Source organism: Desmodus rotundus, chromosome 1, assembly GCF_022682495.2.
Source record: "Desmodus rotundus isolate HL8 chromosome 1, HLdesRot8A.1, whole genome shotgun sequence".
Classification (NCBI taxonomy): Eukaryota; Metazoa; Chordata; class Mammalia; order Chiroptera; family Phyllostomidae; genus Desmodus; species Desmodus rotundus.
The window spans coordinates 177,407,000-177,421,001 of NC_071387.1; the positions used below are offsets into that span (position 1 = coordinate 177,407,000).

The 14,002-nt window shown below is 40.4% G+C and overlaps 1 protein-coding gene and 1 non-coding gene across 17 annotated transcripts in view; both read left to right on the forward strand.

The window, feature by feature from the left end:
* PDE4D (phosphodiesterase 4D) overlaps positions 1 to 14,002 on the forward strand; it is a 1,245,374-nt gene that overhangs the window by 1,204,280 nt on the left and 27,092 nt on the right. The gene's annotated exons all lie outside the window — the stretch shown is intronic.
* On the forward strand, positions 7,900 to 8,028 carry LOC112321188 (small nucleolar RNA SNORA38). Its single transcript, XR_002976484.1, has one exon. It is a non-coding gene; the product is annotated as a small nucleolar RNA SNORA38 (small nucleolar RNA).

Sequence of the window (14,002 nt, forward strand, 5' to 3'; positions counted from 1 at the left end):
GGTCTTCCTGCCAAAAGTGTACAACCCCCTCTAATCGTAAGAAAGACATCAGATAAGTCCTAGCTGAGGGACATTCTACAAAACACCCGACCAGTACTCCTCACAACCGCCAAGATCAGAAAGAAGGAATATCTGAGAACCGTGGTAGCCAAGAGGAGCCCAAGGAGATAACCAAACGCAGTGTGCTATCCCGGGAGGGATCCTGGAACATAAAAAGAACTTTGGGGAAAGCTAAGGAAATCTGAATACAATAGCCTTTCGTTAATAACAACGTATCAATATTGGCTCAACAATTGTGACAAATGTGAATAACACGTGAAGCAGGGTGTGGGCCATATAGAAACTCTACTTATCTTCCCAATTTTCCTGTAACGAAAACTTTTCTAAAACAAACTTAACCATCCTTTAAGGCCTATCCGGAATGCTCCCTCCTCTATGAAGCCTTCTCGGTTGCATCTTCTCCCATGTCTTCCACCCCAGCCTCCCCTAATTAGGTGTAATGTCTTTCTCCTTCGACCTTCTACAGGACTTTCTTTGTAGTTCTCTTAACTCTTAGTACATTATTTATTTCTTTGCTTTATTCTTATCACATTGCACATTAGGTCATTAGTCTTACTTCTCCAGCCTCACTAACAGCGGACACAAGGCCTCGTTGAGTAGGTGCTCAATAAATATTGCATGAAGGGTGAATGGTATTGTGGTGATCCTTGAAATGCAGCTTTCAGTGCTTCTGCGCTCAGTGCTGTACGAATCATTACTGATCAATCTTAGGAAGTAAGGTTCGTTTTACTTAAGAGGGCTTAGAAGATCAAAGTTCTTCCTTTATGGTTAATAGTTTCCACTTTACTGTTGTCAGACCTTTTGCAAGGGAGTTACCAAACATTGGGTCAAAGAATTGAAGAAACGTATCCTAATTTTTCTGATGTCATTTGAGTGGAAGTAATATAAATTAATAAAATGAAAATATAATCTCTTCCTGCCTACTCCTTCGGTAGTTTTGGTAGTATTTAGCATGATCAATAGTTCAAAGCATCATAGTTACTATGATCCATTATTCTTCTCAGACTCCAAGCCCTGTGTGTTAGCACTGAAGAGGCAGAAGCGATCATTTGTCTAACTCATCTGGTCTGCCTTGAAAATTAGACCTAAAACCTGTCCGGGTCCACCTGTGTAGTAAGAAATCTCCTGACTTCTTACGTCGTTCACTTCCTGGAGTGTTTCTGCATCATTCTGGGTCATCTGTGTAGCCTTTATCTCGGCTCATATTCATAAATCATGGGTGGGAGATACACTTTTTTCTCTTGGTGTAAATAGAGTACAAGCCATGTTGCTAATAAGCAGATGGACCCAATAACTGTCCAAGTACAAAAAGGGGGAGTTTTCTCCCGTGTACTCAAAGAATTGAGAAGCCTCTGCAAGGCCTTATCATCGAAAACTAGTGAATATCAATGTGTCATTTCGTATTTGGTCACATAAGTAGTACCACACACGATCTTTGTTCATGTAAATACTCTGCTCACCTTAGAGTCTGGGCGTCATACTTCATGTCTTGCAGGAAAGGTGTTTTTTCTTTCCCTGACAAGAAACCTGATCATTTCCCATGTAAGAATCTCAGTTCTGCTTACAGTCATCTCTCAGAAATTTTAGCATAGTTTATGCTCAGATTAGTCTAATCTCATTTAAATTGTATAGTATACAGACAAAAACCATACAGGCCATATTGATGGCCTCTCACCTTCGTATCTGCTTTAGCAATAACATTCTTCTTATAGGTCTGTTTCAACAAAAAATGACATCTCTGAATATTTCCCTGCCACCCTGGGAAGAAAAGATGTGTTGGCATTTGCGTGTCAGGCAGCACCCTGTGTGGCTTTACCCAAGGCATGCTGGAGCTCCCGTCAGTGTCTCTGGTCCGCAGCCTCTGGTTTTTAGGACTGGAAAGGAGTGTGCTGTGCAGACGTAGGCACCATGATAGGGAACACCTCTGTCTGTCATAGACAGGGCTGGAGAGCAGGAAGCACTGGCCTGAGGAGGAAGTGTCCGTAGCAACCAGGCAAAGATAAGGTTGCTGTGGAGGAGTAGGTGCCGGCTAATAGCTGTCTCTTCATTTCAGACTGATACCAGGCTGCTTTCCATCGTCGGCCCAGCAGTGTTTTGGTTGCTTTGTTTTGTTTTAGACCTAGAGATAAATAAAGATCTCTTAAATAATACTCTCCAAAGTATTTTGAGAGAATATATCGAAGTGTCTTCCTTCTGTTGCCCTCCTTTAATTCCACCTGATCATTCCAATCCAGACCCATTAGGGAGAAATAACAGATATTTCATTACAGTGGGAAATTATTTTTCCAAAACTATACAAAAATAAAATTAGCATGTGTTTATTTAAAGAATTTTATGTCATACTAAATTATACAAAATTACCAAGAAAACAGCATTTTTAGTGAGATTACTTTCCGTTGTTTATGCCTTTACCTCAAATTCAAGTTTTAGAAAAGGAGTATATTCTTTGACCAAGAAAACTTTAATTTTGTATCTGCTAGGACTTTTTTCAAGCTACACTAAAATAATGAATTACAGCTTTAATAATGATGGTCTTTGTCCCAAGAATTTAGGAAGAGGATAAATTTCAAATTTGGGAAGGTTTAACAGTTTTTAATAAAGAGATAGAATGTTTTCATGGGTACTTTAAATATATAGGTGCCGTTTTTATTATTTGCAAGGGAGCCTTATTTCACAAAAGAGGTTGACTGCAAAGGATGAAAAAAGCTATAATTCTGTTAATAGAGAACACAGAAATTACGATAGATTTAGGAGAACTAAAATTTTGAATCTTCTGTGGACTTTTTCAAAAAGAGATTTGCTCAAAGTCTTTCATAGATTTAGGTGTTGAGTGGATATTTGCTGACTTACACATAACTATTTCTTTAACACACATTAGGAAAGGTTACTTTATAGGAAGATACTGGTTGGGCCTAAATCTTAATTTTTTCCATATAGTGAATGAGCAATAAAATGACAGTAGGGTACGGAGTAGAAGAGACAAGACAAAGGCTTGAATCATTACAGACTGAATAATCAGTCTCTTTATGAGAGGAATTATCCTCTGAAAAGTAAAATTCAGTGAAAAAACTACTCGTTAACCTAGCCTTATTTTCTTTTTTTTAAATGTAATCTCTGTTGTATTTCTCCCATTCAGTCCCCTTGTGCCCCCTCCCCACAGCAGTCATCACACTGTCGTCCTTGTCCGCGAGTCCTTTCCCCTCTCTGACCTCGCCGTATTTTCAAGCATGTTGGTATCATCCACGTGATGCAGATGAGCAGACTTTGACAGCTGGGCAGGAGGACACCAGTATGTACCTCACTTTCTAATAGAAGCTATAACCCCGATGTTTTCTCATACCTCAAACCCTAACTTCCCAACTTGGTCCCACAAACAACACACTACGTTCCACAACAATTTATCTCATTTTTAAAGATGACTAACTGATGCTCTATTAAACTTGTCCAAGAGCCATATGCTTCTTTTTTCACTATTTTTTTGTTTTTATTCTTTTTATTGTTGTTCAATTACAGTTGTCCCAGTTTTTCCCCCATTGCTCTCCCCTGTCCTCCCCCCACCACATATGCTTCTTAATACATGCAGAGATCATTATTTTTCTAAATGTAGCATCTGGGGGGGAGGACGGGGAGAAAGAAAAACAAGTGTTTGTTCTCAGGCTGCATTTTCGAAATGTGACTAATACTTTTTTAATGTATTGAGCACTAGGTTCCAAAATTGCAAGAACAGTTTCGGCAAAACATAAATCCTAGCGGGGACCCTACAGTGCAGCTTATTTGGCCTTCCTTGTCCCCTGTGTCATGTGGGCATGGGGCAGAAAGGCCCTCGCTCCTAGGAAGAATGCGACGGTGAGACAGCCTGTTAGGTTGGGTGGCAACAGGTAGTTAACAGGGCACAGGTACAAACTGAAGGGTAACGGGGTCAGTGGTATGAGAAGACCAGCAGCCTAAAGCAGATCTGAGTGTCTGAGCTGACGGGATTTGGAGGGCCAGGGGAGTAGAGCTGATGGGATAAAGCTTGATCAGTAGTGGGGGGCAATGCAGCTGAAAGGATTAACCCAGGGAAGGTTTAAGCTGGTGTCAGGATTTGTAAATGGCCTGTTACCCTGGGGTTGCCTGTTTTCTGGGAGGAGGGGGTAAAATTGCAGGGGGGGGGAGGGGATGGACTTGTAGCTAGAGTGCAAAATGAAAAGGGAAGAAAGTTGTATCAGTGAGGTGAGGAAGGGGCAGGGTAGGGAAAGGAGGAGCATATAACTAGGCTGGCCCAGGATCAGGGCTGTCCTTGGCTGGAGGCAGACTGACCAGCTTGTGTTCCTGCCCACTGTGTGCCTCAGGGTCCATAGGGTGAAATCTGCTTGGAATGAACCTTTGGGACAACCTTGAAGAAAACATTAAACCCCCTGTTCAGCATGACGATGTGATTGTTCAGGGGAAGACAGTCAGTGGTGGAGATAAGGGAGGTGGGAGATCTGACTGGAGAAGGGAGGTTTATACACAGAACGTGTTTCTGAGGCTTGAGTCTTTGAACAGCAATAGCTGACATCACTCCTTCACCTGTTGCTTCTGTGCGTCCTGGCCCAGTAGCAGCACAGGCACAGGTGGTGTGTCACAGTCACCTGCTGGGCCATCCCCTAAGGACCCTGTTGTCTGGGAGTGAGAGCATAGGGCAGCAAGGTTCAAGCTGGACCAGGGGAAGAGAGACTGTGTCAAAGTAAGTATAAGATGATTGGATTCACTGTGGTGTTTCATGAGTAATCATTAGATGCCAAAAGAGAAAACTGGAACAGAATCACAAATGACAAATGTGAACCTTTATTTTTCATCCTGCGTTAAATCTTCTAAGTTCCAGTGAGCTTGACAATTTATCTTCTGGATATAAATCCACCCCACACTAGGGTTCTGACCTTGGATAGTTAAATTGCCTCAATCTCTCTGAGCTGCTGTTTCCTCTCTCAATCAGGACTAACAAAATCTACCTCACACGATTATTATGAGAATTAAATGAAAACTGTTAAGCACATAGTGTGGTACACACACACAGTAGGTACTGTGGCCCAGCTGTAGTAGGGATGGGGATTGGAACTATTTTTAAACTTAAAGGTGAACTTCATATGCTGCCGTATAAGTAACCCAGTGCAACTGGAGCCTGAGTCAACGCGCCTGGACGACAGAGCTCACAGAGGATGCCTTTGAAATCCTGATACCCAGTCATGCTGATTTATGGGACCTCGCTAGCTCGCATATGTGATGGCCCAGAGAGTTTGTTTACTTCAGTTTGAGCTCCGTTACCTAGCACTCCATGATAGCATATTCTTATTTACACTCTCACTGACCACTTAATTATGATTACTTTGAAAGAATGTATCTAAGGCAGACATGAAAAGAAACTTTTATTAGAGTTATAAGAGTTTCATGTAGATAGATCTTCATTCCACTTTGTCTAAAAATTGGTGCATTGCTTACTGGGTGGCCCCAAAGACCCCTCCAAATGATTCAGGTTATGATTATTAACAAAGTGTCAGATATCAATATCAGGTTACTAGGTGTCTCTTCTTGGGGCAAGTAGGAACGAGAACCAAAAATAAACCCTCTCATCGGGGCACGGATTTAAAATGACAATCCAGCTGAGAAGCAGAGGAGGGGGTGAAGTGACCTTGAACCTAGCTTCAGCCCATGACAGGTCCTAGCCATGGGTCTGCCACCAGCTGCACCAGAGGGAAAAGAAATTCCCCGGCAGTGTCATTGTTCTGAGGGTTGAAAATGAGTCACTGAGGAGGTGATGGATGCCTTTCCATTTCCCACTCACTGTCAGCCGCTTTGCAGAGAAATCAAACTTTCGTATGCTTAATAAAAGTTGTTTTTTTGTTTTTCATTCCAAAAGTCCTCAGGGGTGAAAGGCATTTGTGAGATCAACCTGTTCACCCCCTTCGTTTTCCAGATGAGGCCTCCAGGCACAGGAAAGAGTGAGTGCCCAGAACAGAACAGTCCTGTGTCCCCGTTGTCAAGGCTTTATCTCGTGGCGAACAAAAATTTGTTGTTGATGGACATGACCTGGATTTAGGCCTTTTATTGACATCATTACTCTGAGTGAGGTTTTTCATCTGGTGTGTCGTTATTCTTTGTTTGATACTTGACCATTTTCTAGACCACGTCCCATTTTCGTATGAGAACTAAGTCATTATGAGGGCCTTTTGTTGTTGTTTTGTGCCTTTTGGCTTCTGAAAACTACCATCTAGTGTATAGGCTTCCAGGAGGGATTTATTTTGGAGTGGTTACTGCAGGACATATATCTGCTCCAAAGGTTTTTATAGATGAAAGCAGGCTTCTACATATGTGTGTGTTTATTCAAACACATAGGTACTTGGATGGGTATATACATAGGTACAGAGATAGGTGACAGATAAACAGGTAGATAAAGGTTATAGACAATACACACTGAAAGGTGGCTGCTGTGTAAGTCAGCTTGGTGTGATTCATTGTATTGGGGTCCTTTAGGTGTTCAGGGTATGTTCAACAGTAAGGGCCAGAATGACTGAGTGGCATCCCCCAAAATGCTACTTAGTCTGGATCTTGAACAATGAGAGTTCATAAAGGTTTCTAATGAGGAAATAGATAACATTCCAGGGACTAGACGAGGCAGGGTAGGATGGAACACCCTTGTAGATTTAGCTGGATTGTGTGTTTGTGGGAGTGGGTGAGTAGTGGGTGCTCTGGATGGGTGAGCCTGCCTGGAACAGAAATCTGAACATAGAACAGAGGCAGGTGTGAGGGACATGTGTTGGGGCCACACTGCAGAGAGCCTGACATGCCTGGCTAAGCCCGTGTCCATCACACTGTAAGTCCTGAGGAACACTTGCATTTTATTATAAGAAAAACGCTACAAGGAAAATAATAGCCAAACGATTTCAGAAAGATACATCTAGTGATGGTATGAGGGATAGATCATATAGAGGGGAAACATGAAAGCAAGAAGAATCTGTTAGAGAATCAAGCATCTAAATAGGTTTACAGTTGTGAGTATGCAAAACAGTTTATTCTTGTATTGATATTTATTAATTGTATTATTTTCTATACAAACAACTGTGAACTTACTTTTGCCCCACCCCGTATTAAAGCAGTCTGCTTGGTGTGTTTTCTTAGTACCCCAGATGGAAGTTCGTATGTTCTCAGTTACTTGCTACCCCTCGCTGTTGGGGGAAGGTAACAGCCCAAGCTACAACCATTCACGTTTAGCTGTGGATCATGTTTGTAAGACCCAGAGTGTGCTGTTCTTTGATATGTAAATGGTTATGGATATTGACTACCCTTCTGACTGTTGCAGCTTCCATAATGAAATCCCTGAGCTACATTTTATTTTCATTTGCTCTGTCCAGAGTGAAATCAATTTTAAAGGGTTTAGAAAGAGCTCTTGAGGAATAGTATTAGGTCAATGCAAGCTAATGATCATTAGCTCAATATTAGCTCCAAGCTTTAAAACTACAATCGCCCAAAGGGGAACAGACTTACACAGCCGTGGAAGAAATCCAGGAGAGGAGGACTCTTAGTGATGAAGAGTCGTAAGACTGACTCTTCTCTGGGTAGAAGGTTGAACTGAATGTCTTTGGAGGAACTTTCCGACTTGGACATATTTCACACTGTCAAAGAATTGCACGTTGGACGGTCCCATTCTGTCTAACACACGATTGACTGACTGTCTCACAAGGCATTAGATTCACACTTGGAAGGTCAAGTAACGCAGAGTTGTTTTCCATTTATATTATTTTATTTTGTCTTTTCCCATCATTTTTATTCTCAGAAGCAAAACTTTTTATATTCTCCCATCTTAAAGATATAAACATAGGATCCTCCCACTAAGGCGTGTCTGTGGTTTCCTGTCTTTGGACACGTAAGAATTGGAGGCACAGAAGTGTGGACTGGAGAGGTCTGGGCCAGCTTGCTCCCTGCAGGCTCAAGATCAACCATCCCACGTAGAGAGAGAGAAAAAAAAAACATAGGCAGGTATCTTAGAAGAATAAATGTCAAAGCGGTTAAGAACCATTTTTACTGAAGTGTGAACAAAAGTGAGTTAAATAATTTTTTTAACTATGTTCTCAGGTCTGAGTTCTTTATTAGAAGAAACAAAGGTACATCTTAACTTTATAGGCAATTAGATGAATCGAATTGGTTTTTTCAGTATCTTAGAGCCAGCAATTTAGTCTCAAGATATAAGAACAATCACATTTAATTTTAAAAAATTGTTTAAAAGCAATATTTTGAATAAAAATGACTGCAGTAGAATTAATGGTGATTATCTAACCTATGCTCTGTTTTGTGGATAACAATGTATATACTTAAAACATGGCAAGATTTCCTTTTCCAGCAAAATGGCAACACCCATCTAATTTGAGTTCCAGAAGAAGAGAATAGAGAGAGTGGGAAAGAGGAAATATCCTGGGATTTCAGTTGAATGCAAAGCAGGAAAAATTTTAAAAAGAAACTCACATCCAGATATTTCCTAGAGAAATCACAGAAACAAAGAGACACCAACATAGCCAGAGAGAAGAGGCAGATTGTCTACAAGGATACAACGATTAGATTGACAACTGTTTAATTTACGGGAGGCAGCAGGGGCTCATCTGCAGAGAAGAAATTATATCATATCTGAAACCATAGCTGCAAGGGCCTCTGGAACGTGGAGTTTTTAATGGTCCGGCCTCTACAGCACAGGGAAGCGCACTAAAAGGAAGTGGGGTGGCTCCTGCACTTGTTTGTGAACCTTGTTCCCCACACGCTAACAGACGTAAGCTCCTTCAGAACACAAGATTTGCTGACTGAAGTACCTGAAACAGTAGCTAACACAGAGTTAGTGCTAGTTAAATATTTGCTGATCAAAGGGATCGTCATCGTACACTCATTGGTACTGGGCTTGATCTCCTTGGTCCCAGATCACCATAGGGTGGTACCTGCATTTGCCTTTGGAGATCGGAATTTGGTCCTGAAGCCTACAGGGATGTCTTACATTTGTCAGGTCAGTGCGTTCTGAGAAAATTACTCCTATGTGTTTGACATCTCCCTTGCATCTGCAGCTGCTGTCAGTGATTCTAATAGTTTACAGACAAACCATTGATTGCGTCAATTATTGGGTGGATATGATTGCAGGAATCTTAATGCAGCAGTTTTAATCAGATTGTTTTTCTTATGTCAAGTTTCAGTGTTTCTGGGCACAGTATAAATAGATCTTTGGGCTCCCAACATCCTCTTAGTCCTGTGCTAAGTCACCCTCCTTAACTCTGACTCCTTCCACACAACCCATCGACCCTGAAGAACGTGCTGTGTATTTTAGTTCTCATAAGAGACGACCTAGGTCTGAACTCTGGCGAAGCCAACTGGAGAAACGTAGGCCCGACACTAAGGTACTTCTCAGAATCCTCACACGCTACTGTTCTGTCACTGTTGCAAATGAGGACAAATCCCATTATTGCACCACTTTTAATTGTGTTTATGGTTGTTTTTAGTAAAGCCTTCCTTCCTAAAATGTTCGAATAAGGCATAGTACTATAGTAAAAATCTTGCCACCTTGAGTGCTAGATTCCAATGTTGGTTATGTTGGATAATCTTGCTTAGGCTTTTACATTACTTGCTATGCAGAGGGGATTTTAAAAAATAGATTATCTGTTACTTCCCCTCTCATTGGGCTATTCTAAAAGCATCTTTAAAAAGTTTGATGAAAACGGTCTATAAGAATGAAATGTCATTAGAGGATGTGAAAGTAACTAAAAACAACTCTCTGGCAGCTTTCCTTATTCAGAACTCTGAAGAATTGGGGGAAAGGAGGAATTATGTCCCTCAAAAGTTAAAAAAACTTCATATATTTATGAAAAACTTTGCACTTCATTCATGGGACTCTGCCTTTTTTATCCTCCTCCAAATCTATACTACTCCCAGCCTCCTTCATCTCAGCAAACGGCCCAAATATCCACTCAGGCCAGAAGTCTAGGACTTGATTCTTACTGCCGCTTCACTTCCAGCATTCAAGTCTCGTTAGCTCTTCCTCAAGTGCTTCCTCCACTCTTCTACCTGCTCTTGCCCCTCCACAAACCACCCTCTCCAGAGACAGCTTTTTAAAGTGTAGATCACGTCATGTCACTCCCTGCTCTGAAGCTTCCAGGTGGTATTCCACTCCCTCTGGAAAGCTTATGAGGAACCACATAATCTTGACCTGGCCCTACCTTGACCTTCCTCTAATCTCATCCTGTATACTTATACCCTCATGCTGGCTGTGCTTGTTCAGAAAGCTCTGCCCCATCCCATATCTTCTGGTTGGCTCCTTCGAGTCATTAGGGTCTCATCGCAGATACTACCTGCTCCGTGCAGCTCGTCCCAACTGTTTAATAGTCCACCATCCCAGTCTCTTGTTACCCCCCTTTCTTTAATCAGCATGTTGGTCTTTTTAATTTATTTATTTATTTATTTTTGGTCTAAGGCTTGTTTTTTGTTTTTCTTCCTCAAGAGTCCAAGGCTTACATGAACAGGGAACTTTCTGTCTTGCTCATTACAGTATCTCACCCATGCTGGCACATATTAGCTGTTTCATATTATATTTTATTGAGTGAATAAGTAAATAATCATTCTGAAAAATTATTATCTGATATTTAAGCCCATTACTTTCCACAAGAATTTTCAGTGAAACCCTAGTATTTTTGGTTTTGCTTGTTAATGTGAAGGAAGCAGAGTGAGGCAGTAAAATAAGTTTGAGAAATCTAGGTTAAACAACATTAAAAAGGTTATTTATTACTGTCCTTAGTAAAGCCTTTAACATGCTAATAGTGAGCACAATCTCCAAGAAGGTCAGCAGATGTCAAAAGTTTATTTTACACTGATTGTCTTCTTTGAGAATGGAACTACTGTTCTTCACAACACCTTCTGGGAAATGCTGCCTTAAACAAAACTCCGCGGCAAGAGAATGGGGGAAACGAGTGCTTTATTGACTATGCGAAGGCTGATCTATACTGACCGGAAGAAGAAAAGACTGACAACCAAGGACTCAAAAAAATGAAACCTATGAAAAAGTGAGAGAAGAGTTCAAAAACGAATGCATCAGTTGAGACTATTCAGTTTCCTGCAAGCAGCTCTACCCACTTTACTGGATTTTTTTTTTCAGTCTCTTACAGCTGGCATAGTGCTTGCCCTAGAATGAACATACAATAAAATAAATATCTGTTGACTGTTCATTATTGAGTGAGTAAATGTGGCCCAGGATCACCATTAAATAATTAAGATCAGTTTATTTGTTTAAGAAAGCAGGAAAATATCTAAAATATTTTAGGGAATTTTTTATTCCAAAGAATTAAATAAAAAATCTATTAATAGCTATGAGGATAGTAAGGCTTTTTATAAACAGGAATTTACCATATACAGTATTGCATTATTCAAAGCTTACTTCCGACAGACATGCCTATTTGCCTGGGATGTGATGGTGGAGCTCTTTGAAAGAGTAAAAATGTTATTTTAAAGTTAGATTTTAAGGTAAAATTTACACATGGTCAGATGTACTCTCTTTAGGTAGAGTTGAATGCGTTTTGACAAATGTATACATTTGGATGACTACCACCAGAATCTAGATGCAGAATATTTCCATCACCCAAAAAGTTTTCACTCGCTCCTTTGTAGCCATTCCCCTCCCTCCTCTCCCAGCCACTGGCAACGAGTGGCCTGATTGCCCCTGTAGCTTTGCCTTTCCAGAATGTCCTGTGAATGAAATCATACAGCATATCTATAACCTTTTGTAAGTGGCTTCTTTCACTTTGCATATTGCTTTTGAGATTCATCCACTAGTAACATGTTTCATGTGTTAGTGATATGTTTCCTTTTATTGCTTTCTAGTATTTAGTTTATGGATGTATCACAATTTGTTTATCCATTCACCAGTTGATATCTGGGCTATTTTCAGGTTTCAGCTGATATGAATAGAATTGTTGTAAACATTTGCATATCAGTTTTTGTATGGATTTATGTCTTCATTTCTCTTAGATAAATAACTAGGGGTGGGATTATTGAATCACATAGTCAGTGTTCTTGTGAGCTTTGTAAGGAAGTGCCAAACTGTTTATTTTTTAATGAGCATTTAATTTCAATAGAGAATATTTGTTGTTGCTGTTTTTTAACATTTTTTATTGTTGTTCAAGTACAGTTTTCTGCCTTTTCTCCCACCCTTCCCCCTACCCCATCCCTCCCCACCTCCCTCCCCTGTTTCCACCCCACTTTGTTATTGTCCATGTGTCCTTTATAATTGTTCCTGCAAACCCTTCCCCCTTTTCCCCTGAAATTCCCTCCCCTCTCCTCTCTGGTCACTGTCGGCCTGTTCTCAGTTTCAGTGTCTTTGGTTATATTTTGCTTGCTTGTTCGTTTTGTTGATTAGTTTCCTGGTAAAAGTTGCTGCTAGACCGTTTTGCATTTCCTCCAGCGACACATGAGAGTTCCATTTGCTCTGCATCCTGGCCAGCGTTTTGTCTTGTCTGTACTTCTCCTTTTAGCCATTCTAGTATGTAGTGGCATCACACTTTGGCTTTAATTTTTGTTTCCTTAATTAGCAATGACTGAAATCAACCTGGAGCACCTCTTGATTTCAGACCTCTGTAGTGTCTGTAAGATACGTTTTTTGTTTTCTGAAATGACTCCTCAGAACAAAGCTGTTCCTCAAATCACATTCAGATCCATTATCACTAGAGGGCAGTAAACACAAGCAGATTTAGCGAACTTGCATACCTTACGGTTGTTTTTGTGCTATTAGCGTTAATCAAAGAAAATACAACTTTCATGATGAAAAATTAGATTTTAAATTGTTACTTAAAATATAGGTTATAAATTAATTCCAGATTGTTGTCTCCCTCTAAAACCACTTTTAAGGTAATTGAAATAGAAGAAACAGTGATTTTTAAAGACACTGGTATGCCCTAGTTGTGTTTAATATCCTTGTCTCAGAATTCTGCAAGGAGCATTGAGCAATTAGATTTGCATGTATTGAGCTGAACAGTATTGAGTATGTGAGAGCCCACTTTATATAGGTTTGCTCCTTGGTGAGTAACAGCTCCCAGGATTTTGGTGTTACATAGGAAGGTGTAAAATAAATAAAGATTGAATATAGAACAAAGTATTTTCCGAAGGTGTAAATTCTGCCAAAAACATGCTGTTACCAGGAAAATCTGTTATGTTGGAGAAATCTGAAAGTTATTACACTTATTTTAAATTTCTTAAATTTTTCAAGCATGATACTATCTTGTATAGCTTAGAATTTATTATGTTAAAGACATATTGTTTATAAACTCTAGACTAAATATAGATTAATGCCTGAAATACTTTTTTTTTTGGCGTTTAGAGTATTCTGAAGCCAGGTAGCCTGGGTTCAGATCCACCCTGCTACTCGGCTTTGCGACCTTGGGTGAGACACTTGACCTTCTGAGCCTCAGTTTCTTCATAGTTTGGTTTGTTTTTTCCTTATTCAGGAAAGTGTCTTGTCTCTCTTGACCTATATTACAAAGTCAGTGATGCCAGTATTTAATCATAACTCCATCAGCAGCATTTGAAATATTCTGAAATATCTTAAAATAGCCCGGAAAGATTGATGATTGCTTGAGGTATCAGTTAAAAGGAAGAATAAAAGAGGGGTGACATCAGAGATTCTGAGGAGTCTAAAATCTGGGGGATTTTAGAGAAAGACTTAAAAAGAGAACTAAATGCCGAAGGGAAATTTTTTCTGTTTCAGTACAGGCACACACATTTGTGTGTGAAACCGTCTGGGTGTTGGAGAACAGAGGATCACCCAGTCAGGAAATCTGAGTTCTGTCTGTGTGAGGGCGCCTGTGTCTTTCTCACACAGCGCTCCGCCCAGCACATGAGTAGGTCTCATTGTCAGCACGGCCGCGTGGTCTGGGCGCCAGGCTCCTGACTGCGGTTGGTAAGATCCACT